This window comes from Culicoides brevitarsis, chromosome 1 (genome assembly GCF_036172545.1).
Source record: "Culicoides brevitarsis isolate CSIRO-B50_1 chromosome 1, AGI_CSIRO_Cbre_v1, whole genome shotgun sequence".
NCBI classification, from domain to species: Eukaryota; Metazoa; Arthropoda; class Insecta; order Diptera; family Ceratopogonidae; genus Culicoides; species Culicoides brevitarsis.
The window spans coordinates 35,290,092-35,314,590 of NC_087085.1; the positions used below are offsets into that span (position 1 = coordinate 35,290,092).

The 24,499-nt window shown below is 27.1% G+C and overlaps 1 protein-coding gene across 4 annotated transcripts in view; it reads left to right on the top strand.

Annotated features, from left to right (window-relative positions):
* The first annotated feature begins 1,419 nt into the window (after positions 1-1,419).
* LOC134838211 (tachykinins) overlaps positions 1,420-24,499 on the top strand; it is a 33,979-nt gene continuing 10,899 nt past the window's right edge. For 3 of the 4 annotated variants that reach the window (XM_063853687.1, XM_063853689.1, XM_063853690.1), the window contains exon 1: positions 1,420-1,628. The gene's annotated coding sequence lies outside the window, so the exon portion shown is untranslated. Of the gene's footprint in view, positions 1,629-19,584; positions 19,678-24,499 lie in introns of those variants that run through there. The other variant, XM_063853688.1, reaches the window with a different exon arrangement.

Genomic DNA, 24,499 nt, shown 5'->3' on the forward strand with positions numbered 1-24,499 from the left:
TTTTTTTCGAAATTTTTAACTTGAAATATTTAATGAATAATTTTATTATTGAATTACGATTGAATTAGCAAAAAAGCGATTTCCAAATTTTTAACGGTCATTTTTTGAATTGACATTTACGAATTTTTTTTTAAATTAAAATATCAAAAAAATATCATGATGTCAAAAGATTTTAGTTTTAACATTTTTTTCGACAAAAATTGTTAAATTGGCGTTTTTTGTGTCAAAAAACCTTCAATAATTTGACATTACCATTGATTTTTTTTTGTCTAGGATAAATATTATTTCAATGTTATTTTAATTAAAAAGTGCAATAATACCTAAAAATTTTAACTTTTAACGAGACTACGGTGAATATACTCATTTAAATTGCAACTTTGTAAAATATATTTCCTAAAATAACATGAAAATTTAATTCACTAAATAAAAGTTTCCTGTTAATTACCTAAATTTTTAACTAAAAAGGTCATCAATTATCTCTTCAAATCTAAATTTACTGAAAAAACCAAAACATTGAAAGCAAAATAGCAAAAAACCTCTCAGGAATTAATAATTATTACTCTTTTTTCCTTTTTTTTTATCAGAACAAAAAGTTGCTCCGTTCATAATTTATGACTTGTTTGTCCATGATAATCATGCAGAAATGACGGTGAGAAAATCGTAATAAAATCCTTCAAGAAGTGTGTGGGTGCTGATGTCATATCATCATTGGTTGTTCCATTCATGACGTCACATGAGAAAAGGGAGGCACTACACTCCGCTGTACGGATGCATTTTCATTCATAAAGAAAAACGAAAAATTTTAAGGCGACGCCTTATTTTCCCGGTAACCGCCGGAAAATCGACTCGTTGGCGACATCACGCGAGTTATCGAGACATGTTAATTCCGTTTAATTAAGACAACTCAATAAATCATAGTTTTTGATTTATATTAACTTTTTTTCGATCTCATGGGACTTAAGTCGTGTTAAGTGATAAGAATTGGCCCCGATAACAGCTCTAATGAACTAAAAAAAAGCAGATGTTGGAAAAATACGCAATTAACCAACGTGTTGCTTCTCTGCAGCGCGCCACAAAACCGATCCAATTGCGCATGGACCTACGTACACTCGAGCCTTATCTCTACTCAGCAACGTTCGTAGTCGAGAATCGGCATAAAAAAATAACATTTGTTGAATCAAAGTGATGTAGTAGCTACGGCACGTCGAACAGCAGAGGAGAGAAGACGAACGTAAATGCGTGTAAACGTAAGGTATAACAAGCGGTGAAATAACATGCAAACAACAAATGTACAACAACACAAAAGACCTTATTTGAAAATGTAGCAGCAGAAAGAAGTTCAGTTGCAAAATTGTCTTCGAACTGAACGGATGGCTCAAAAACGGGCGCTAAAAAATAAAATATTTAAGTGATGTGAATTATTAACAGAAAAAATACAAAAAAATATTAAAATAAATATTTAAAGTGAAAAATATTGAAAAAATAAATATTTAAAAATTTAAGGAAAAAAAAATTTTTTTGCTCAAATTTAATTAAAAATTAATTATTTTAATTAAAAATAAATTAATCTTTATTAAAAACCAAAAAAATCATAAAAATTAATCTTCTTTCGTTTAACATCACGACAGGTAAGTGGAAATTTTTTAAATAATTTTTAACACCTTGAAAAGTTAATTTTTTTAATCATATCAAGAAATATTTACTCATCTAAAACTTTTATTGCCAAAACAAGTTTTTATTGGTTTTCTAAGCAAATAATAAAATAAATAAAGACACAAAAAGATATACTTGAAAATTATGCGGAATTCTCGAAAAAGTTTCAAGTACTATAGATTAAGTGGAAAACAATATTTTGAAGTGTGCGGTTGTGTGTCTTTAAAATTTTGAGTGGATGCTTTGCGGTTGGAAAGTTATTTATTTGAGATTATTTTAATTTATCCCAAAATTTTGTTTAATTATTGATGGTATCAACAGTTAATAATGGATTTTTATTAAAAATTGTGGTTTGAAGGGGATTTCAAATAAAATATGAGAATTCTGCTTAATTGGATTAATTGAATGTCTGTCAGGATTTTTTATTATTTTTTTTATCAAAAAAAAAAAATAAATAAATAAATAAATAAATTAAATTAAATTTTTTATTTTTTATAAAAAAAATAAATTAAATTAAAAAAAAAAATTGAACTTGATTTTATAAATAAAACATTAATTTTTTTTTAAATTAGTACCTAATTTTAAAATAAATAATTACAAAATTAATTATTTAAATAATTTATTTAATTAAAAACTCTCAAAAATTAATAGCAAAGCCATTAAAATAGAAATAAATTAATTGAATTAAAATATTTTAAAAATTAAAAAAATAAAAGATATTATTTTAAAATTTAATCAAAAAAAAATTCTTTTCTAAAAAAATTTCTTTATTTTTTTTTTAATTTTCTGAATTTTAAAAAAAATATTTAATATAAAAATTAAATTTTATTTTAAAAAATTTATTTATTTTTTTTTACATTTTTGAGTTTCAAAGATATATCTAAAATCAAAAGTAAAAATTTATTTAATTTAAAAAAAAAATTCTACTGAAATATTTCTAAATTAATTTTTTGTTAAATATTTAATTAAAATTTTAATCTAATTTTGATTAATTAAATAAATTCAAAATTTTTTTTAAAAATAAAATAAAACTTCGCAAAAAATTAAAAAAAATTCAGAAATACGCTTTCATTAAAAAAATAATTTTTTCGCGTAATTTCATTGTCTGTAAAATTTCCTTCGCCTCGAGACTTTTGTGCGGAATAAACATCCCAGACACGTGAAAAACATTCCAAAAGCTAATAAAATTTATTTTTAACCATTTCAGTTGCGCCTCCAGCTATTGGTTTGTACATAAATTGTTATTTTAAATGTTGAACATTTTTTTTTTGCAAATTACCTAATTTTGTACCTCGAGAAAAATCTTCTTTTTTAAATTACAAACGAAAACAGATCAAACGATACGGCGTCCTGATTAGATATGAAAAAAGAAGATATGAGACATAAAAAAGTGTCATTTTCTCGCCTTCCCACACTGTGTTGCTTCTTTTTTTCTTGTTCTTGCTTACGTTGGCGCAATTTAGATCCAAACTGTTGATTTAGGCTTTTTTCCACTTTTTTTCTGTGTATTTTTGGTGTCTTGGTCAATTAGCTTTGTGCATGGCGAACGAGCATCAGTTGGCTGATTAATCATGAAAGACGTGCCTTTTTTGTCACTAATTCATTAAAGGAAAATGGAAAGATTAAACAATAAAAGAAACTTGAATAAATAACAATTAAGGAAGGAATCGCTCTTTTTTCGTCGTCGGCGGAGAGGAAGGGAAAGTATCAATTAAACGTTCGCAAGATTGTGATGATTGGCATTGTGTTTGCCTAATTTTCGTTAATAAGGAATATTTTCTTCTTAGTTTTTCGATTGTTTGCTTTAAATATTTAAAGCTTATTGTTTCGTTTGCACTTGACTTGAGAGCGAAACGTTAAAAGGGTTAATTTCTTCATTTATTTCGCTACCGCGTTACCTTTTTCACCGCTTTTTTGTGCGGCTCCTTAATTACACCCGAAACAAAATAAATGAAATAAAATATTTAATAACATCAACAAAAGAAGAAGAAGAAAAAGAGAAATAAATTCATTATTATGTCAGATTAAGTGTTGTTTCTTTGAAACTCTCTCACAAAATTCAAAATAGTTGGAAAAACACGAAAATTGCTTATTACTGAGGCAGACTTGAAAAAATTTTAATTATTCATTTTCATCAAAGAGAGAAAAAAGAGAGAGCTGTTGGCGGTTGTCTGTATGTTTCCCGAAGGATTAATGTGAAAATTAATTATTTACGAGTTGCAACGACGACGAGCAACCAGCAACAGCACGTTGAGGTAAATTGACCGTCTGTCGATTAATTTTATTCATTAGTGTTTACTTTAAAATAATAATTAACGCGTAATCAAGTCAATAAATTATTTTTTTTTGTACATTCCAGCTGGTGCAGCAACGGAATTTGCGGTTTGTGTGGCTTTTCCGCAATTATTATGTGATATAAAAAAAAATCGGAGAAAATTGATTTTATTTTAAAAAAAAAAAATTATTTTATAATTTTGTTAAAAAAGCTGAGAAATTTTTAAAAAATTTTGTCACATATTTATTTTTAAAATATTTAATTAATGTTAAATTTATTTCTTTTTTTTATTTTAATTTATTGGATTTGTCCAATTTTTTGAATTTTTGTAAAAAAAAATAACATGAAAAATTTTTGACATTTTTTCAAATTATTTTTTGATTTGCTACATTTAAATTTTTTTTCTAATAATTTAAAAATTAACTAAAAATCTTCTATTGAAATTTAGATCAAAAATTTTTTAATTTGAATTTTTCAGAAATTTTTTATTTTGATTTCTGCTACATTTTTTCGATTTTGGCTAATTTTTTTTTTTTTTTTTTTTTGATAAAAATTACATTAAATAACGTATACAAAAATTTAAAAAAAATATTAAAATGTAAAAAAAAATTATTTATTGAAATTATTGAAATTATATTTTTTAAAATTCTTATTTCGAAAAAAAAATAAAATTTCAATTTATTTAAAAATAATTTTAATGTTCAATTTAAAAATTAAAATTAGGTATTTGCAATTTTATTTTTAATTTTTTTGAATTAAATATTGTCTGTAGCTTTAAAGAATAATTTTCAATTCCATGAAAAAAATTTACTCATGACCATGAAACAAATGACATAAAAATGTTTTGAGTTTTTTTTAAATCACATCTCTTGCGAGTATTTTTCCAAGTACAAGACAAATCATTTCACCAATTCCCCAATGTCGAGAAACGAACCGAGCTTTTCAGAAAAAGCCACTAAATTTATTATTCATTCGAACAACTAACAGGATAAAACATTTAAATAAAAAAAAATTCAAGTAAAAATTTTCCCAAACTTGCACTTCACTCACTTCACCAAACTTTAAAACCTCAAATAATAAACCGGAAAAATCTCTCAGAGTATTTGTTCGTTTTTGTGTGAAAATGAAACGAGATAACTAATTTTTGTGTGTGAATTGTGAGTGTTTGCAAAAAGCAAAAAGTTATGCCATGAGAAAATTTGTTCTGGTGTTGTTTCACGTTTTGCTTGTTTGCTGCTCATTGGCGATAGCAGCAATGCGATAAATATGCAACAAACAATTAAATTAACTTGCTAATATGTGAGTTTGGGATGTTTTTATTCGTATAACAATCTTATGTTCGTTGTTGGAAAATTTAGAGTTATTATGCTATTGGGCCGTAATTTTGCCGCTGCCAAACAAAGGCAATTCATAAAAGTAATTTTGAAAGTTTTTGGCGGAATTGTGTGCGGGATTTGAGATTGGTTTGTGACGTGTGGAGACGTCTGGTATTTTTTGCTCGTAATTTATCATTTATTAAAGGCAAACAATCATAAATAACAATCGAAACACCTGATTTCCCATAAAAGCTCAAACAAAGCGTTCTAATGATTTATTTTTATAGACAATTCTGTTTTGTTCAGAGATTTGCATTTTTTGTGTGCCACATACTCAAAGATCAAAAACGTTTTTCCATTCAGACAATCATGAAAAAAATTATGAATAAACCAAAGAAAAATGTGAAGGCTATTTGTCTCGCTTTCTCAGGAGAAAATATTTATGGAGCTATGAATGAATGTAGTAGGAAGAGAATAAATTGTGAATGAATAAATAACTGATGTTTTGTTTAGAAGATCAGGGTTGCCATTTTTCAAAAAAAAAATAAAAAATAAAAATAATATTTATAATTCAAATTAAATAAATTTTTAAAAAAATAAAAATGTTAATTCAAATTAATTTAAATTTATAATTAAAATTAAACAAATTTTTAAATAAATAAAAAAATTAAAAATGATAAAATTAAAAAAAAATAATTAAAAAATTAAATTAAATTAATAAAATTAATATTTTTCATTTTTAGAAAATTTTTATTTTTTTTTTTTGTAAACGAATTTATTTTTTCTAATGTTAACTTGTCAACAACAATATTTATCTTAACTATTTTCACAATAATTTCTTTGTTTTCAATTCCACAAAAATAGCCTTAAAGCTAATTTTGAAAAGAAAACATTCTTGATGTCCTTTTATTAAGTTGCCTCTTAAAATGACATCATCAATTTTTTAAATGTAAAAATACTAAAAACTCGAAAAAATCCAGAAAGAGAAATTCTTGCTCACCCTAAAACCTTAACATGCATAATACAAACAATCAACAAACACAACGACGGCGGATAAGTACAAAAGAGCAACCAAACACGAAAAAGTTATGTTTAGGAAGCAATATAAAGAGAAAAAATGTTCTTCATTGTTCATCGCAAATTATTCCTTTGTTTCTTTTTTTCATCAAACATGCAATCATATGGAGATTTGTCAAAGGAAGCAACAGCGCTTTGTGGGTCGAGCATGAAAAGAAATTCGAATTTGCGTCATTCATTAGGAAAAATCATCCACAAAAGCTCCCAATGAAAATTTCTAACATTGTAATTCTTGAAAATTCTAAAAAATAACAAGAAAATGTCTTTAAAATACAAAACAAGTGCAATCATGATGATTATTATTCTTGGTAACATACGAGGAAAAGAACATGACAAAAGAAGAATTTTTCATTTAAATATCTTAATAGAGTCGGAATGACAATTGGACAATACGTTTCTGAAAATTTCTAAAGAAATGGGGCATAATTCTATTGACAAAGGGGTTTTTAAGTCTTTAGGACAACAATTTGTTTATTAATAATTCGTTAGAATGCCACAGGAAATTCATAGAACACTTATGAATTTAAACAAAGTTGATGAATCGATTTGAACAGCTTTCGAAACGTTGTTCGACTTTGACAAATAATGTTACAATTGGTATTCTTTAAATATTTGCGTTTGATCCTGATATGATTATTTCGAATCAAAGGAATTTGCAGGAAAATTTTATCTGTATTAAAGTCTGTTTGTGGTCGATGGTTATAATTTCGTTTTAAAATGATTCCCTGTATGACGTGTCCCAAATTCTCCCAAGTGAGAGGAACAGCCATTGACAATCTCATTAAACATGACCATTCAACAAATATTTTTAACCAACCACAATCAATTGAAAAATATTTTTCGAAAAATTTCTCTTTATTTATACACTTTTTCCATTGAATATTTCATTTAAATATCTCCTCTTTCCATATAAATTGACACGCGACGTGCGCGCGGGAATGAGTCAATGGAGCAAAAGCAATTCACTGACGCGTAATTGATGCTCAAAGACGCGATTTTTTTCTATTTTCTCATTCGCAATTTGATTCCCGAGACAGAGAAGTTCTCTTTGACGGCGACAGACACCGTGCCATTTAATCAAACAACAAATTGTTTATTTTAAAATTTTGTTGTAAATTTTGCGTCTTTGTTGATTGAAAGATTAATTAAAAGAAACTGTTGTGGTGTCAAGGACATGGAAGAATTTTATGATTATGACACATAATAAGGGAGATTTGATGGATTTACGATAGATTTTGTGGGTGCGAAGCTTAAAATAACAATAAAATTTTCGTGGAACGCATAAATTGATTTACGTTGTTTACAACGCCGAATAATGACGATAATGACGTACAAAAAAATAATAACATTTTAACTGCATATAATAACTTGTCAAATTATAACGAGAATGACGGTTTTCTTGATTTTTTTTTTCTTTTGCCTGAAACACCTTGTAGGTATAATGAATTGCTTTGTACACTCACCTCATGATGTACTTTTAATTAAAACATTAAAAAAGTAACTGTTAATGTACGATATTAAAAGTTTTCAAAGGTTAACAGAAAAAAAAATTACAAAAGCGCATTTATGAAGTTTGAAAAATTTATGTTTAAAATTAAGAATTTTCTGTAAAGTCAGTGTCAAAAATATAAGTCAAATTTTGTTCATAAAAGTCTTTTTCAATAATCCAAAAATAAAAAAAAAAATAAGGCTAACATCAAATTTTTTGATTTGGCCATTTTGAGTCTAAGTATTATTCAAATAATGTCGGTATGCGGATGTGTTGACTTTTAGTATTGACTTTTTACTTCCATCGTAGGTATGAGAATTATTTTTGGTATGTTGACTTTCTTCTCGTAACAAGGAATCGGAAGAAATAAGAAGAAAAAAATTAAGGGAGTAATGTATAGCAGATTTGTAAGTGCCTTGAGTTAATGGCAACTCCGAATGGGTCTCACATCGTCCTACGAAACCGAACTAATATTCAATAAGGTATGCGTTTTTTGATGGGACATGGGACATGACAAAAAATGTAAAGGACAGATCAGAAGACAATTAAATAAAATTTATGGAGATGAAAATTTTCTGACTCTTCTACATTCCAAAAAAATGAATTTTGGGAGACAAAAATTTGCGGAAGCCGAAATGCCGGCGTCTCGTCGAAGAGAATAAGAAGAAAGAATCAAAAAGGCGAAAGCTGAGCCGAAATTACGGCGTATGAATGCAACACAGACAAAGCCGAAAATATGGCGAGTTCCCCCAGACAAAGTCCAGAACCCTCGTGTCCCTTACAACTTGTACCTTTGTTAATCATATTTCATCCTGATTTTTCGAATATAAGTTTTGATGCTTCTCATTAAAAAAAAATAAAAATCGTAAAATACTACAGACAGACATCTCCAACCATTATGGAGCCCATTTTTTATCCCAAACATTTCTAAAAATAATCTTAGAACAGAAAAAGAAATAAAAAAAGCTCACCTTACTCCACAAATTAAGCCGAAATTCATGTTTGTTAATAACGTCTGTGTGTACAATTTTTCATCTCTAGTTGAAAAACATACACAGCTAATGGTCCATTCTTGTTGCTTTTTAATTACATTGCACGTATCATATTTGTTGCTTATGTTGTCGTCGTTATTATTTTATGACGCTGACTAAAATGATGTTGATGATGATGTAAAATGGTATTCATTAAACACTGTTAGGTTAGCTGCAATCTAGCAATCATCGCATAATAATTAAAGCACATTCACAAATATATTCCCCGAATGAAAACGTCTTTCTTCGAAACTATTTTAAAAACAAGTACAAGGGTATGTTTATTTTGAATTCGTATGCTCGTGGTGCGTAGTTACTCTCTTTTATAGTGCAAATTTTCCATTCTACTTCACACATTATCGAATAAAGAGAGTATAGTAGACTTATTTATGTGTTTTAAGCACGCGAGCATTGCGATGAGCAACAAGAGAAAAGGAAGGAAAAATTGCTGTTGAAACAACGAGATAAAGGTAGTTGACTTTTTTTGATCAAATATGATTTTTACAAAAATTAAAATGTAATTTTTTTTTTCATTTTTCTAAAATAAAAATTGCGTAAGATAAAAATATATCACAAACAGAAAATTTTACGTCAAAAAATACCGGAAAGTTAATTTTTTTACGTTTCTTTTCTCAAATCCTGTACAAATTAAATAAAAAAGTACTCATGTGGAAAAGTAAGGAATTTAATAACTTTTCAATAAAAATTTATCTGCAAACGTATTTGTTCAATATTGAAAAAAAAAATAATCCTGTCCGATCTCTTTGACGCAAAATTCATAAACAGCAGTAACACGAGCCAAACCATTGCTGCTTATGGTTAGGCTCGTGTGCACACACTTTTATCCCATCCGTACACATTTTTGCCATTTAGAAAGCCAGTCAGCTTAGTACTTGTGTGCTTATGTATATGGAAAATAATTGGTTTGTCGTATATTTTGTCATTGACCATGTGCCGATGCGTTTAATCAGACAAAATGTTATCGATATCAACCAAAAATTTTACACTTCTATGGATGTTTAGGAAGTTTAGTAATTTTAAGAATGATCGATTTTGATGATTCGTAACCACTTTATATCAAAGTATTTTTAATTAAACTGCACAATTCTTTTCAAAATGTCTGAAAATGAAAAATTTCATTTAAATGAAAAATATTTACCTCTTTGTCAAACACAGCAGAAAGAAAATTCAACGCAAAAAAATAAGCTCTAGGCCCTGTTTTTCTCTTTACTTTTATCATTAAAAAATCGCGTTTTGTTTAAAATCTTGAAAACGTTTTCTAGAATGCTGTCGTCAACATTTGTTGATAAACATCTTTCTAATTCGATTAAATGTCAAGGAACGATGTGAATGAAAATAACGAAAAAGTTTGACATTCATGTGAAAAATAAAAAAAAAATTTTTGTTACTTCTTCGGAAGTTGCTCACATATGGAAATTTAATTTGATTTATTTATTTATTTTTTAACAAGAAGATTTGTTAGTACGGAATTCATGGAAAATTTTTGAAAAAATAAAAAATATTTTTTTATTAGTAAATAATTGCCAAAATTGCAATTAAATAATTTTTTTTGACACGCACTTACCTTGAAAAAAATTTTTGATTCCATGATGATTTTTTTTTAAATTTTTGTAGAGCTGACAGACCGTCAATTCATGAGCAAATGACAATTCACTTAATAAAATAAATTAATAAAAAAATAATTTGATTAAAAAAATGAATAAAAAGTCTCTTGTACAAACAAATTGTAATAAAATATTTTTTTAAATGGATTATTATTTAATTTGTCAATTATTTGATGGAAATTGAATCATTGAAGTAAAAATTAAATATTTTTTGTCATCGTTTCATAGAAACGGAATAATTTTTTCACTTGATAGAACTTTTCTCAAAAAAACTCACTTTTGACATTTGAAAAAGTTTTAGACTACTCCCGCGGCAATTAAACGACGCACAACAATTCCTGCCTCAATAAAAGTTGTTTTTTCATTACCACCGATAATTAAAATAGATAATTTACTGTTACTTGATAGAATTAACTCGTCTCTTGGTATTTCATGGCATTATAACTTTTTTTCCATGTGCTTGTTCAAAAATTGACGTAAATCCATTAAAACTGATATGACAAATTTCCCTCGGTGCCAACGTTGCGAGATTTGACGAAATTCATTTAGAAGTTTATCAATCAATCTCATTATCCGTGTTTGTCGTTGTTTGCGATGAGGGAGACTCCTTAATGAAAACCGCTATAAAAAAGGAGGAAAAGAAACATAAAATGAGATAAAATTAAATTTATTAAATACCCGATTAGATTGTTAAGCAAGTTAACGGTGCTGGTTGTCGCGAGTTTACCACAAGTTTTCATGCCGCAGACAGAAGTTTTTTTCGCTTCTGTTTTTCGCTAAAGATGGAACGTGAATTGAAAGAATAATCCTGTTGATTGCTCGTAACGGATGGGAGGCATTTTACAGGTGGTTACATTCTTTACAACTTCTTTTTTTGTTTCCTCTTCGTTCTTCGGTTGTTAATTGATTCGAGGAAGCAATGGGATGATAGTTAATGATGTCTGTCTGAGTGTGTGAATTAAGTGAATTAAAGTGTCGTATTAGCAAGTTTTATCCGGTGAATTTGTCTTTTATTTGCACTTTTATTATTGGATTGAAGGATTTTAGGAAAATTTGCGTCGTAGAACTGTTAATTAAAAGTATCTTCCATTTTTTTTTATTTTTGGTGAAAAAATTAAAAAAAAATACCGAAAAAGGAGCTAATTTCAAAAAGATTGAAATAATAAAAAATTACAAAAAAAAAAAAATTAAAAATAAAATTAATTAATAAATTTAAATATTTTTTTTTTAATTTAAATTAAATTAATTTTTTAAAGATAATTTTATTTAAATTTATTTTATTATAAATTTTATTAAATTAATTAAAATAAATAAATTTTATTAAAATTAATTAAAAATTAAATATTTTTTTTTGTAATTTTAATTAAATTAATTAAGTTAAATTATTTTTATTTTATTTTAATGATTAAAATAATTAAAATTTATAAATTGAAATGAAATTAATTAATTTAAATAAAATTATAAAATTATTTTTTTTTAATTTTATATTTACTTTTAAATTTATAAATAATTTTTTCATAAAAAAAATATAAATTTTATAAATACGCTCACTTCATTCAATAAATTCCATCCAAAACCAAAAGAAAAATACCACAATTTTAAACTTTATCGTTCGATTGCCCTTTTTGTGGATTTATTTTATTACTCACTAATTGATTTACGATGGTAACTCCTTCCATTTCATAAATTTTTCTTCAACATATTTTTCATTTAGGAAAGTATGTCTCAAGTTTTTTTTTAATAATCCCACGTTTTTGTGTCAAAAGCATTAAATAGGGACTTAAATAGCAAAATATTTCAGGAATCCACTTAAATGTCCAAAAATCATCGTTTTAGGTGTGTTTGGTTAGTAAATAAATTTTTGCTATTGTTCGCCAACTCCCATAAATTCCTCAAATATCACGGATATGTTTAGATTTCTCTTTTTCTTTTTCTCACAAAAAAAAAATGTACAAAAAAAAATCAGATAAGAATGGAAAAACAGACAAATGAACACAAACCGATTATTTATGCATAACAGCTAACCAAAGCGATTACACTTGATTGAAAAGGGTCATCTTCCCATTCTCTTCCGTATAATTTTTTTTCACTTCTTTCTTGCTAGAGTTTACGAAAAATGTGCTAAAATATCAAAATATGTTATAACAACGGCTGACAAATAAGATTTTTTGTTGAGATTTTTTTTCATTAGATAAAAATCAGACTGTCTCGTTGTGATTTCTTCTGAAAGAAGTTCAGATTTATATCAGTCACTTCTATTTTTAGCTTCAATTTTATTTATAAAAACTCCTCGTGCATGAACTTTCGCTCATAAAAAGGCTCATTGTAGAGTTAATGAAATCTGCAATAATTCAATTTGTATCGCAATATTACATTTATTATCAAATTGTGACGAAATAATTGAATTATTTTGCATATTTCACTCATGTAACTCGATCCTGGATGGTCACTTGCTGTTTATTTTTTATCCCAGGTGAGCGTCCTCATTAACAAAAATGTTATCAGTTTCCCTTTTTCCTGCATAATAATTAAAAATAAAAAATATTCTCATTAAATATCAAATTTTTACGACATTACTTCCAGCGAACTCCACGTTTTTTTTTACGACCTGAGGTAATTTTAAACTTAATTAATTATAAACATTTTTTGTGTTGTTCCTGCTGTACCCGTGTCGCGTTTTGTTGTTATTGTACCAAAATTGTGATGAATGGCGTGCGAAATTTGCATACATCTCCAGTTTTCAGTGAAATGTGTCAAGAAGCTTCGGAAAAAAATGTCCAAATTCATAAATTTCAGTCGTGCATAATTTTTTTTTACCTGGAATTGATAAGAAAAAAACGTTAATGTATGGAAATTCCGAAATTAGTTAATATTTTGGGGGAAAGTAGACGTCACAGCACGTTTTTGCTGATAAATTTATATCAAATGAGAACGAGATAAAATTGTGACAGACAAATCGATTGGGACTCGAATTTTTTCCCATGATTCATTTTTGTACGAGGTAAAACAAAAAAATGAAGAAAATCAGCGAGAAAATGAGTGTGACATCATCTTTATTGCCCTTGCGTTTGACAAAAAGCCGAACACGAAGAATTATGAATGATTGTAATAATTTATGTTTATATCTCTCAGACGAAGTGACACGACGACACGAATTGACACACATTACAACGAAAAAGTGTGAACTTTTGCTGGCGGTTATGTTTGTTCATCACAACTCAGTGCTGGCTGAACATATGTTCGATTCGTGGTAAATTATGTCACTCTACGTCGGGTTCAAATGTCACGGATTTCGCGTGACTCATGCAAAATGTTAATTTTTGCCGTTTGCAGGGCAATAACAGGTGATAATCGATCGATAAGTCACTTGATTGGATTTTGAGGGCAAAAGTCGAGTCAAGAAAAAAGTCTTGACTCGTCTCTGAGTTGATCCTGAAGACGTTCCTTTGATATGCAAAAATAATGAAACACTTTATCAAGACACCCACGTTGCATGTCTTCAATCTTTTATTCATCAAGTGCCCTTTGGCATTCCTTTGTGAAAGGAAAAAAATCCCTCGTGCTAAGAAAAATCTCCGCACGATAAAAAGACACAAATCTAGCTGATGAAACGAATGAAGTTTTAATTCTAACGAGGCGCCATAATATGGGTTACATTAGTAAAATAGTTTACCTTTATCTCCTTCGGTGTCAGCCTTGCTCTTGGTACAAGGCAAATAAACATAAATATTAAATTAGTATCTTTGTAAGAGGTTTTCAGTCGAAGAAGATATGTGTGACTGCGATGATAATAAAAAACGGAAATTTGTTGCTAAAACTATGAATTACTACATCTTCTGAATGAAATTTATAAATATTTTATGAAAACGTAAATTTTGTGGAACACAAGCTTTAACTCATTAAAATACATATCTATCGTCGACAAAGACTGAAAGAGGTGAGAAAACTCTCACACTTTTGGGGATTTATTGTCTTTCATATGTAAATAAAGTTGAAAAAGCACGTAAAACATAAATAATACTTGTAAGTAATTTAAAGTGAAAACGAGGCGGGAAACTTCCAATGTTACACCTTAAACTTTTTAAAGAGAAAAAGTTCAAAAAATTATTACTTTAAAGGCAAAAATTACGCTTTTGGGATTCTTCTCCATCCATTATGTTTTATTATATCGTCATACATTGCATGATATCTTCCTTATTTTATTTGCAATTTCATGGAAAGATATTACTTATATTTATTTGCTTCTTTATGATCAACTTTCTTTCATTCATCTCCGCAAAAGTTGGTCGCTGTCTCTCTGTGCCACAAAAATATGGCAAGATTCAATTATTTAAAAAAAATACACACAAACACGTGGTTTTCAGTGATAACATTTTAAAGTGCAAAGATGACAGACGTCAGAGTTTATTTTCGGAACTTATTTACTGTGACAAACAACAAACAAAACAGCCGAGAGGACATGCAGTTGATTTGTGACAAAATACAAAAAAAATAGCACAAGTTTTGTTTGTTAGTAATTGATTTGTTGTTGAAAGTTTCATGAATTGAAAAAATGCAAAAATATCAAGTGAGTAGCAACAAGAGACGAGATTACAGTTCATGCATTTTTTTGTTTGGATTTCTTGAATAAAGTTATGAAAAAATTTCCTAATTTTATTATTCAAAGTTTGTTTGCAGTTTAAAGTGTTTGTTGTCTTCGGTTGTTCAACAAGAGAATGATTATCATTGTTTTATCTTTTTTTCGGATTACAGTGCGTTTAGTTTAATTTTGCACTAAAGTTTATAGTTCATATAAATTTTTATCTTTGATGTAAAATGATAGTGACATTTCTCAATATTGAACTTGAATTAAGCTCTTCATGAGACTATTGAAAAGTTCTTTCGACGGAAGACACTTTTCATTAGCATAACGATTAGTTTCATATTTTATTTGTATAGGTATGTCAACATTTGTATATGTGTTTAGACAGCTCATGTTATATATTGATTACCAAATTCTGCCCGTAAGAAACTTTTGTCTAGTTGATAACTGTCAAGTAGTTTGGAAACAGATTCATTGTTGCTTTGTAAATAATGATTAGATCGATAGAGCATCTTCGTTGTCAGATATTTTACAAGATGTGTTTCTAAGATATTTATATTTTAAGAGTCAGTCTTATTTGTGATTTGTGGCAATTTGTTCCTATTAAAGGAACTTTGTAAATTATGACATTATAATGAATTTAAGGAAACGCTTTTGTCAAAAGTGACCTTTGCGGTGACAATCCATCTCATTCTCTCTTGCTCTCGCAAGGAGCCTTACAACATGTTTAACTTTTTTCTTCAAGTTTTAGTGATCGTTCATCTCTTTTAGCCATAGGTATCTTTGTCCATTTAATTCAATATCATTCCATTCATAATCGTGATACATTTATTTTTGTCTTTTCTGAAGTAAGTTGAGCTTCTGGCAATCTGAAAATACAAAAAAATAAAATTAAAAAATATTTTTAAAATAAACCTGTAAGAGATAGATAAATGATTAGTTAAATTTGCATTGAACGCTCTGTACAAATTTTTTCAAGTACTGAAAAACTTTTTATTTTCTTTTATTCATTATTCCATGCGAAACATGAAAACGGGAGTAACGTAAGAAGACAAAAGTTATCAGTCGTTGTTTATTTAAAACTCAGCCGATTGCATGTATTTCCCATAGTAAATATGCATTAAGTTAAACATCTTCTTGTCTCTGTTTCATGATACCCCGAAGTGTAAGTTTAATTTGGAATTTGCAAACTCAATTGCAAAACTAATAGAGAAATATCTACCGAAAGTGTTGCTTTTCCTGTCTGTCTCTCATTTTCCCTCGGATTGCATTAGCTTGGAAGTTTGGATTGTTATTGTTCCTCATCTCCGTACTTCTTGCACGTTGCGATACAATACAATACAACGTCTGCTACAATTTTCATTATTATTAGGAAACTCTTGTCCTATCTAAATTTGTGCACTTTTTCAAAATGATCCTCTCTCTCAAATCATCATAACAATAAAATTTTCCTCTTGACAGAAATTGAATACAAATGAACAGCAGAAGCGTTTTGTGTGCAATTTTGTCATTGCATCTCGAAAAAATATTATTTTTGTAAAAGTGTCACAAGTATGTGTGAAATATGCAGACACCTGTTAAGAGGAGAAATATTCGTGAAGCATGTTTCAACAAATCGTTAGAGGAAACATTGAAAATGTCATTTGAGATATGCAATCGCTGCACGAAAAAAAAAAAATCGGACAGCAATCTGAAAAATTTAACACAGCTGCTGCTCGCAAAGAAAACTCCGGAGGTTGGTAATTCATCGAATCGAGAACAAAGTAAACAATCCATGGCAAACGCTCACGTATGAATTAATCAATCGCATTCTTTTTGTTTGCACAGCAGTTACTGAACGCGTTCTGGTATGTTCGGATGAAAAATCAACAGGTTCCATTTAAATTAAACGATGATACGAAAAAATGGGGTTATCATTTAAATGAAGCTTTGAAGAATTATTTTAATCAATCACAGTTGCTTTATCAGTCGAGGTACAATTAACACGGAACTCCAGTCTGTGAAAGTGACATTATTTGTCAGAAAGTCATATATATGAATTATTGACATCGCCCCCTACATGATAGAAAATATTAATCTAGATTTCTGGTTATCTCGGAGCAAAGTTAATCTCGAACGTATAGGTCGGATACCTTTGATGGAATATTTCAAACATAGAGGAACTAATGATTAAAAGTTAGTCTATTGACTTTCGTTGTGACTCATGAGCTTGAAATATTTTTGAGAAAAGATCAAAAGTGACCTATTTTCACCGTTATGTCATTTTTTGTCCTCATGCAATGTTGTCACAAAGCGTAATTGTCAAACCATTGTTTCCGGGAATTCCTTTAACGAACATGTTGCCATTATTGTTGACTTTCATTATTATTGTAAAATAAACGTTGTTGTGTATAAATAAGTAAAAAATTATACAAAAATAATATCTCTAAACGAACTCTATTACGTTTTTTTTTCATTTTTTACACCCTTTGAATTAAAAAGGAGTAAAATTAACCTCTGAAGGGATTAAATTAATCCTTTTTTCTAAATAAGGGCTAATTTAATCCCTACAGAGGTTATTTTCACTCCTTTATAGAACATATAGAATCGAAAAATAGTGAATTTTAATCTTATTTTTCGATTTGAACTCTTCAAGGTACTAAAATTAGCTCCTTTTGATACTAATTTAATCCATTAAGAGATTATTTTAGCATCTAAAGGAGTTAAATTAGTACCTTGAATAGTTTAAATTGAAAACTATAAATGTCATTTTTAGATTTGAACTCTTCAAGGTACTAAAATTAGCTCCTTTTGATACTAATTTAATCCATTAAGAGATTATTTTAGCATCTAAAGGAGTTAAATTAGTACCTTGAAGAGTTTAAATCGAAAACTATAAATGTCATTTTTAGATTTGAACTCTTCAAGGTACTAAATTTAGCCTCTTTGATGCTAATTTAATCCATTAAGAGATTATTTTAGCATCTAAAGGAGTTAAATTAGTACCTTAAAGAGTTCAAATCGAAATTTGTGTTTAAAATTCAGTCTTTTTCGATTCATTAGGTACAAAGCAACAACAAACATACATTGTAGTTGCTTTGCTACAGACAATCATTGTCTTCTTGTATCCTTTTTATGTTCTGCAAGTCACAACGTATATGCAATCGCATACATTATCATAATTTTTTTTAGCACAAAAACATACGTTAAAGACTATAAATAAGTAGGATGAAAGTTTTTGCTGTAAGCGATGGTCTTTTGATACGATATTATGTTTCATAAACTTTTTTTTTGTATCAACAACACAAAAAGAATTTTTTTTAAAGATTTCCAAAGAAGTTTAAATTAATGAAAAAAAAACTTACCTGATTAAAAAACGTCATTATTTCGATCATTCTTCAAAAATTTACATTCCGCACGTCAACGCACATCAATTATGATTAAGATTGAACTTTGAACGTCTCCGGCTACTTATCACGTGAACACCTCAAGGGAATTCCTTCGCTTGGAGATTGACACGTGACAAGCTATTTATAACGAAATTTCTACGCCCAGAAAATTTTGTTAATGCTCTCGGAATATGTTACGATGTGTCATGCTAGAATTCCTCGATCATGCTCGTTCTCGTATAGCGCTACAGACGTTATCACGCATCAAGCGGAGGAACGGAAATGTAATCAGTTTGACATTATTTTTGTTTACAAACTTGTGTCCTTTTGCAACGAGTTGCATCGTCATGTCGTCAAAAATAGAAAAAATCTATAAATTTGTCGCAGTTACTATTTTTAGCCTTATCACTTGAAAATATTTTTGGAATTTTATTTGACTCATGTTTTAATTAAAAAGGAATTTATTTATTGAATAAAAACAAGAGTTGGTCAATTAATAGAAAATTCTTCTAATTTAATCTCTCTCACATGACATAATCTCATGTGAGGAAAAAATCATGCTCGAACATGTTTTGAGAAATTTCTCACGCAACACATGCCAATTTTTTTTGATTAAATTTTAAAATAAAAAAAAACAAAAGAGAGGCACGACCGCTAAATTATTATCAGTAAGAACAGTATAAAAAATGTGATGAAATTCCGTAAACTGGAAATTTACTGAAACAATTAATTGTTCTGAAATCATAACCCCTTGGTGATAAAAGCAAAAAAAAAAAAAAAAAATAGACTTCCTTACATTGTTGTCGTTACGAAATATTATGAGTAATAATGTTGTGAAATTTCTTCAGAACATTCGCCGGGCACATGGTTAATTTGCGGATTTCTTTATTTGCCGAGAGTTGACTTCGTGAACAATTAATTTTGTAAAGAGTCAGTTTGAAACAAACTTTCAAGTGATAAAGACGTGTTTTTAAAGTGATTTAAATAAAATTTGATTAAAAAAGTTGAAAAAAAATTAAAAAAATATTAAGTTGAAAATTCTTGAAAAAAATACAAGAATTTAAAAAAAATATTTTAAATCAAAAATAATAAAATAAATGTAAAAAATTAAATTTTTAAATAATTTTTGTGTGATACTAATGTCCAGTACATTCAAAAAAATAAAAATTCAACTAAAAATCTGTTTAAAAAACTTGGAATATCTTTTCCGTAAATTACGAAAACTAGAAATCAAGAATTTGAAATTTTACAAAAGTGGCATGTAAGTTAATTTCTAGAATAATTTATTACTTAATATTATTAACATTTTTAGTGTCAGAAGTAATAATAATAAAATTAATTAGATTTGAGATTAGAATTTGACGAATTTATGAGTTTGTGTGTTTTTAGTGTTTTATGTAACAATAAATTAATTATTGTGACCCCTCTAACAAGTTTTCGTTGTTACCAGGCGCTTCCATAAACGTGCTTTTTTTAAACGTTGTAATTTGTTTAATTGTGTTATCAAGAAATGTCGTGATTTTATACGTGCTTAACCGTATAGCATTGTGAATTAGTAAGATGCTATGTATGAACGTACAGAAGTGAATTGTTAGACTTCATAGTACTTTTTAACTATTTCTGTGAATAATGAAAAATTATTTAAAAAAATTTTTAAATAAAAATTAATATTTTTTTTAATGAAATATTTTTTTTGATAATTTAAAAAATTAAAAAAAAAAAATAAATTATGTAATTAATTCAATTAATTTTTTTAATTTAATTTTTTAAAAAATAAATTAAATAATTCATATTTATAATATATTTATAAAAAAATATTTATTAAAAAATCTGAAAAAATATAAAAAAAAATAAATAAATAATTTAAAAAAAAAAATATCTTGAAACTGCTTAAAAAAATAAAGTAAAGATTTTTTTAATTATAAAAAAATAAAAATATAAAAAGGTCATTGATGCTTATTTTTATTTTACGAACCTTTGAACGTATTAAAGACGGCTTAAGATCGTCTTTTTCAGATAAACACTTCGCCTCGTCTTGTCGCGTGTGCCTGCACTGAAAATCAATAATTTCAAAAGAAAAAATTAAAACGCAATAATTATGCAATAAAAAAATAATTCTTTATAAAAAGCTCTGATAACTAATTATGCCTACGTAAAAGACTTTTATGGACTATCACGAAAAGCAATAAAAAAGAGCAAAACAAAAAAGTGTTTTTTTTTTGAAAAATTTAATTGTTCCGAAAAAAAATCCGTTAATCATCCATCAGAGTTAATCAGCATCGTACACCCAAAAATCTGGTTTAAACTACCAAAGCGACAATGAAATTGTTCATTCAACCTGTGATTCAATATTTTATTGATTAAATAAATCTCAGCTAAACTCTAAAATATTGTTAGCGCTGTTAAAGAACGTGTCGTCGATAACACCACGAAATAAGAATCACTCATGTATGTGATGCAAAATCGATGGGTTTTCCGCAAAAATGTGTTCATATCTCTTTAATGCGGAAAAAAATGAGGAAAATTTATGAATTTTTTGTGTAAAATATTTTTTTTTATGAAAAAAATTAAAAATCACAAATAAACCACGTGTTAATAAAAAATTTCCCAATAAATCGTTGGATGTTGTTAACTCACCCGAAATCACATGATCAGAATCTGAAACACAATTCGCGTCACAATCGAAGGCAACAGTTGTTTGTCATCAAACTTAATCCGGTTTTAATTCATTTCTCAACCAATTTCACAAATAATGGCGATCAGTACACCGCTCATGATTAAATATTTATGTTAATTGTCAGCTTATGTGGCTAAATGGCATTTATTTAAAATTTTTGTCAATTATTATTCATTCATAATTAGTTATTATGCCTCGACAGATGTGAGGCCACAATAAAAAGGATTTATATCGCACTAGTTTCGCATTAAAATTATCATCATCGTCGTTTATTTTGACACGAGAATGAGCGAGAGGCAGTGAATCAGGTGCTGAATTGATAAATATTTTAATTGATATTTTGAGTGAAAATTTAATTATCAAACAATATAAATTTACATAAAATTTTATTATTTGTGTCGTATCTGTTTTTCATTTATTTTTAGTGTTGTGCATTTATTTATTGTTTATTTCTCTAACTGGAATTTTGTTTTATTTTTTTTTTTTTTAAATAAAATTGGTTATTTTTCACCCACGTGGTTTTTTAATGTGGGTTGGAAGCAAAATATTTGATTGTTATAAAAGGATTATTGGTCTTTTATTTTGGGTTTTGAAAAAAAAATATAATTTTTTTTTAAAGTATAATTTATTTTTTATTTAATTCAATTTAAATTAATTAATTAAATAATTTTTAAAAAAATTAAACAATTAAATAATTAATTAATTTATATTTTTGTTTAAATAATTTTATTAAATTAAATTAATAAATTTATTTTAATAAATTTTTAATTTTTTTTTTTAAATTTAAATTTAAATGGAGAAAACAAAATTATTAGTAAAAATTAAATTTTAAAATTCATTAATTTAATATTTTTAAAATGCTTTTTAAAAAAAAAAAAAAAAAATAATTTTATTTTTTGAAATTTATTTTAAAAAATTTTCTTATTTTTTTATTTGTAATTTTAAGCCTCTAAGAGTAATTTTAATAAAATAATAATTTTTAATAGAAAACACGCTTTTATTTATCCAACTTTCCATTCAAATAAAATTTTCATGAAAAAAAAAACATTTTTTTCTGGTTGTAAATACTTTTTAATAAACATAAAAATTCATCAACAATTGTTTATTTATGATTTTTTGAATAGCAATCTGTTGAATAACACAGTTTTTGCTCATTTTCCGTCATTTTTTTCTCTCTCCTGCAATGTTATGCAAATACCTCGAACACCTGTTCCCAATGACAACAAAAAAAAAACTTTTTTTGTTTAAAAACACTCTGTGGACAGCTACTTTTCCAAGTTAAGAAGATAACCATTAATAACCATTTCCTGAAAAAATAAAAAGGAAAGAGGCAAGAAGCAACATGTAAATTAATATCTAAAGTGCTTGAACAATTTTTCATCTTCCATTTCCCTAATGAAGAGAAAAACTTTTCACTTTTCCATTCAAATGACTAAAAAAAATAATGGGAAAAGAAAAAATCAACATTTATGAATAACCAAACAATTCTTTCAGGTAAAAAAATATTCTAGACACAAAAAAAGGCGCCCAACTGTTTTTCTAATCCTTTCATTTTGAAAGCATTTTGCCACAATAAAATAATATTTATTATGAAAATTTATTGAAAAGGATTTTATCCGAAACATAATTGGAATAAAAATGGAAACTCATGACAACAGTGTCTTTTTCCATTTAAAACGTGAGTCGAAATCAATTTAAATTTTTGCATAAAAATTGAATGCAAGACAAACAAAAAAAAAAATCGCGGAGAAGTAAACGATATTTTTCAATCAAAAAGTCGTGCATATTTGATCTTTCTCTCTTTAATTTTCTTTTCATAATTTATTGGAAAGGTGCCTCTCGTCAACGATGGTGATTGAAAAAGAGGCACATTTTAGTAATTTATGGAATTTATAATTGAATCAATGTTTACGGCAAAAGTAATTAAAGAATGACGCAGTTGGAAATTTATGCTTTGTGACTTTTTTTGGTGAAGTCATTTTTCATTGTGTTTTTCCGTGAATCCGGAGGAGGAATTTTTTGATCGTAATTTTTAATGATTCAATGATTTTCAATGAATTTTAGGAAGAATTTGGAAGGAACTGAAAATTTATTTTATTTTAAAGAAACATCCTGTTGCTTAAAAAAATTGTTTTAAAAAATATTTTTAAATAAATTTTTAATAAAAATAAAAATTTTATAAATTATTTTTTAATTTAATTCTTTTAATTTTTTAATAATTTTTTAATTTTAATTTAATTTAATTTTTTAATTTTTCTTGAGCTTTTTTATTATTTTTTTTTGTAACAATTTAATTAAAAATTTTAATTGAATTTTATTTTTTTACTAATTAAAAATAATTAATAATTAAAAATATATTTAAAAAATTATCCTAATTTTAACATTTTTCGTTTAAAAAATAAAAATTAAAAAAAAATAAATTTTATCTCAAAAGAAAATAAAATTTTAAAATTTTGTCACTAAATTAAAAAAAAAATACTTAAAATAAAATTAAAAAAAATAATAAATTTCGAGAAAATTTTTATAATCTTTTAAAATTAATATTTCTCAAGATTTCAGTCAAACGTTAAAAGTCAAACGCAAATGAGACTTTTATTTAAGCATCAAGTTACCATCATGTTCACATAAATTTTTCATAAAATTCCTGAAAAATTGTTTTTTTTTTAAATTTTTTTTTCGTGCGTTGCCTGACCTACCATAAAAAACTCTTTTTAACGTAAAAACATCGAGTTTATAAATAAACGTCTTTCACAAACACTCGCTTAACATTTGTCCAAATAGCCAGCGGTGCAAATCAAACAAAAATTTGCAACGCTTTTCAGATTTATTTTTTTTTTGCTCGTACACACCATCAAGAAAACATTAGTGAATGAAACACTTGAGAACGCAAAAAAATTTGCTATTCATTCATCACTTTGTCGTCGTCATCAACGATCATTAATATTATTGAAGAGTTTGGCGTTGAAAGAGATTCGAGATACGATTGATGTGAAGTGACCTTGAGGCATCTTTTTGACACGCAACTGAACTCTTCTTCAGTTTTTTTTCTCTTTTTTGATGATTTATCGGGGCTCAGATGTCAATATTTCTCTTTGTTTGGGTTCCCAATTAACACCCTGTCACACCTTCAGATACTCTCTTCTTGTTATCTTCGTAATTTTTTCTAATCCAATTTTCATCTGATTTGAATATTCATGAGTCTCGGCAAAATCTCATGTTTTTTGCTGCTTTTGCCTCAAAAACAAAACATAAAGAGACTTGTTTTTTCGTTAAGTTATTCATGGCAAAAAAGCATCTGTAAAGCAAAAGAGATCCAGCTTTAAAGGTGTTTTTAATCGGATTACCTTTGCGGAATTTCGTGCAAAGTAACGGCAAAATCAATTGAAAATTGTACGTTTGACAGCTC